Source organism: Callorhinchus milii, unplaced genomic scaffold, assembly GCF_018977255.1.
Source record: "Callorhinchus milii isolate IMCB2004 unplaced genomic scaffold, IMCB_Cmil_1.0 Scaffold3, whole genome shotgun sequence".
Taxonomy (NCBI): domain Eukaryota; kingdom Metazoa; phylum Chordata; class Chondrichthyes; order Chimaeriformes; family Callorhinchidae; genus Callorhinchus; species Callorhinchus milii.
The window spans coordinates 69,656,186-69,660,640 of record NW_024704744.1 but is presented as its reverse complement, the minus strand read 5'-3'; positions in this window follow the sequence as shown (position 1 = coordinate 69,660,640).

Sequence of the window (4,455 nt, the reverse complement as noted above, 5' to 3'; positions counted from 1 at the left end):
CTCTTTGGATGAGCGTCCTATTTGCCACCCATAAAAACTCTCTTACCCTTGGAGAGTACTCACTCTTGGGAATGTGAATGTTAGAAAAAAGGCTTAGCTCAATAGGAAGCTTGCAGGGAGTTCCTGGTATCTGCTTAACCAGTTAGGGCTCAAGCCTGTACTTGTTAGATAGCAAATGACCAAATAGTGACTATGCTCCTGGGGCGAGGGGGCTCGCTGAGCTGGCTCCAAGGTCATGTGCTTGTCAACAGAATGCTAGAATTGAATCAGCCCTGTGGTGGTCTTTGCAATCCACTAAGAGGAGTTACAGTAATCTAGGGAATTGCTGATGACAAACCAGCAAGCCTGGCTCATTGCCAGACCATGGCAGGGCAACCCTGGGATTTGGGAGGATGTATTCTTCACACTCACCTCCTGTTACTCCTGTTCACCCTGCAAACATTCCAGTGTTGCGTGGTTTGTTGATGTACAAAAGATATACCCTAGGCAACCAAAAATATTTTCGCAGTGAACATGTTATCACATAGGATATTTTATTTTGTGCTTAACAGATGGCACAATAACAACAACTCGCATTTATATAGCGCCCTCTACGCTTGGTAGCCAAGCCCAATGCCGAGCCAGGGGAAGCGGGAAGGTGACCATAGGCTCTGTCGAAGAGGAAGGTCTTCAGGCACAACCTGAAAATGGGGAAAGAGGGGGCAAGGCGAAGGGATTGAGGGAGGAAGTTCCATAGATTTGGGGTGTAGTGGCTGAAGGCACGGCTGCCGATGGTGGAGCAGAGGATTCGAGGGACGAGGAGGCTGAAGCGGGTACTGCTGTGGGGAAAAGGAGGTTAAAGAGATAGGGAGGTGCCAAATCATGGAGGGATTTAAACACTAGAATGAGGATCTTGAAGTCGATCCGTTCTGTGACAGGGAGCCAGTGGAGTTTGCCAAGGACTGGGATAATTGGGGTGTGGAGTTTAGTGCGGGTGAGAATGTGGGTGGCGGAGTTTTGGATGAGTTGAATTTTGTAAATAGTGGAGGAGGGGAGACCGGCGAGGAAGGTGTTAGAGTAGTGCAGCCAAGAAGTGTGTTGTCATGGGTTAATGTTAAAGTGTGTTTTGAGAATATAAAATAATTATTGTCATGGGTTAATGTTAAAGTGTGTTTTAAGAATATAAAATAGAAGTGCAAAGGCTGCAAACCTAAGTAACTGCAAGGCAGAACCCAAAACAATAAGATCAGGACGTACAGGACACAAAAAGTATATTCAACCTTATAAACTGGACGAAGGGACTAATCAGGAGAGAATAAAATGCAGTAAATGGGAGAATTGAAACATATTTTGGATATAACCATATAAGGAGTTGCTTTTCTTAAAAAAAGACAGCTTTTGCTGGAGTTTTTAAGTTGTCTTTAAACAAAGGTGTGTTAGATATATCTCCGGAATGGTAGCAGAGCAGTGCGAGAGACAACCAGGGCTGTAAGAGAAATCCGGTAGTATCGTTTTGTGTCTTGGGTATTATTGTTTAATTTATTTGTGTATTACCTGCTGTTTGACATGAATAAAGTGACTTAACCAATTAGTAAACTGGAATCGGATCATTCCAAAATTGTTGGAGATAGTTGCAAATGTTTCTAACAAGTGACAAAGGCATGGACAAGAGTTTCAACAGCTTGTGGAGTGAGGTATTGTCGGAGACAGGCAATGTGGTGAAGGTGGAGGGAAGCGGTCCTGGTAAGGGACCGGATGTGGTGGAGGAAGGATAACTGGGATCAAACCTGACGCCTAAGTTGTGGATGGGTTCAGAGAGTTTTAAAGACAGATTGGGTAGGTTGAGGACGTCTGAGGCACAGGACAGAAGATGTTGATGGAAGCCAAATAGTATGGCTTCCGTCTTGTTGACATTTAACTGCAAGAAATTTGCATTCATCCAGGCCTTGATGTCTGTCAGACAAGCTGACAAAACATCAGAGAAAAAACATTTGTTGAAATGTAGTGCTGGCAGTTTGTAAGGCAGGCCTCGGATCAAGTGAGTGCGGTCCCACTGAGATGGATAATGGAGGAGAGGTGGTGGAGGAGAATGGTGTGATTGACTGTGTTGAACGCGGCGGAGAGGACCAGGAGGACGAGGGGGCAGAGGGAGCCCTGGTCACAGATAAAGAGGACATTGTTTGTGACTTTTACAAGCGCTGTCTCTGTGCTGTGGGCAGGGCGGAAACCAGACTGGAGGGGTTCGAACAGGAAGTGGAGGGAGAGGTGTGCGCGAAGTTGGTGGCAACAAGTTCTAAATCTTTGGCCAGCAAGGGCAGATTTGAGATATGGTGGTAGTGCACGAGGTTGTAGGGGTTGAGGATAGGTTGTTTAAGGAGGGAGGTGATGACGGCGGTTTTGAGAGGGAATGGGACTAATTCTGAGGAGGGGGACTGATTAATTGTGTCTGCCAGCAGAGGAGGGAGAGCTGGGTGATCAGAAGCTGGGTGGGGAGGGGGTTGAGCCACAGCTGGCGGTGAACTGTGAGACTGGTTTTCTGCCCTATGCGCTCGAGCAAGTGGATTTGTGATTTTAGGGAGCGGAGATGGCTGTTGTACCAGGGGGAGCCCTGGATTTCAGGGGAAGAAGGGAGTTGAAGGTGGAGGAGAGGCGATCATGGAGCAGTTTGACGGCTGCATCAGGTCGCTGCGGGTGGAAGGCCAGAGGGAGAGGAGACCTACGGATGAGAAGGCATTTGTGAGGGTCTCAGTGGGAAGTCTTTTCAATAAGGATGATGCATCTTCCTCTTAGCCTTTACAGTATATATCTTCTGTAGTTTAGTGATTAACCCAATGAGCAGTTAGTTGCTACCAGATTAAGTGTAAATTGCTTGTTGCTTACAATGCCAATAATTTTATAATCTTATTAGCTGCATCCACCTACAAACATTTTATAGTAAAATCCAGTGAAATCTTTGGAAATGTTTTAAAAACATGATAAAATGTTATGTCAAATGCAAGGATTATCATTATTATTGAAGGCAGAAAATATTAATACACAGAATATGAATTTCCAGCGTAGAATTAAACAAATCTAGTTGACAAACTGAGAAAGTTAAAAAATGAAATGGTTAATTTAAGGTTTAGATGTTTTATCATTCAAAATATTTTTAAACTATCTATTTGATCTTGCCTTCAACATTCACAATACCACCTCTTTCCACCTTACTCAGTGATCCATACTTTCTCTGTAAAGTGATTGGAGATATTTCCAATGTGAATATAGTTATAATATAGACTCAAAACAAGTAGAAAATCTCACATTTTGTGAAAGATATCTTTCACATCTGGAGGATGTCTCGAAGTACTTCACAGAATTTCACTACCAAGTGCAGTGATGTGGGGAATGAATTTGCAGTCAGTTGTTGGGCTTATTATTATTATTATTATTGTTACTGATATAATGTCTTCATATCAGGAGGAGACCTCGATGTGCTTCGCAGAACGTACTCCAAAGCTTAATGACTGTATATTTTGTAGATGAATGCAGAGCCAATTGCACAATTTTGGGTGTTCCAAAATAGCCATGAAGTAAATGATTCATTTATCTGTGGGATTGTTGGTTGGAACACTGAAAAAAACTCACTTCTCTATTTGAATAGTGTTTAGTCTTACATGCCTACCGTCCAACTCATTCAGAACTCTTCCGCCCGCATTCTCACGCCCCTACCCCTCTGACCTCCTCTCTCCTCAGCACAGTACCCATTGCCTTCGTTCCTCCGGGTCTGGCCTCCTCCTTGTCCCCTGAGTCCTCCGCTCCACCCTCGGCGGCCGTGCCTTCAGCCACTATGCCCCGAGACTCTGGAACTGCCTTCCTTACTCCCTTCGTTTCGCTTCCTCCCTTCCCATTTTCAGGTCTCTGCTGAAGACCTCTCTTTTCGACCGTGCCTTTGGTCACCTTCCTCCCCCTCCCCCTGACTCGGTCCCGGGATCATAAACTGTAAAGCGCTCTGAGACGCCGTCCGGCGTGGAGGACGCTATATAAATCCAAGTTGTTGTTGTTGTTGTTGCCTTCCTGCTGCCAATTCATTAATCATGAAATATTGTGGCATTATTTATCCTCTCAAACCCATTTTTACTTTTGAACATTTTTATTAGATTCTCCTTTTAACCTTGTCTACTGAAGTGTAGTGTTGCTTAAATACAGTGATTTCCTGAAGCACTTTGGCATCAGTTACAATGAAAGATATGTGTTATGTGAACTACTCTAGTTTTACTGCCATTTGGATTTCTATGTGGTACCTGGGGACCACAAACTGAACACGTATCTGCACCAGAGCTTTGTGTGAAAATAGAGAGCTTATTAATCCTCGAGTCATTTGCGCTTTTCTAACAATTCCTCAAAATTTCCATTTCTGTAGCAGAAACAGGTAATCAGATGTCATGTTGACTTCTGGAATGGAGCTGCATAATGTGGCGTTCATCACACAAAAGCCCT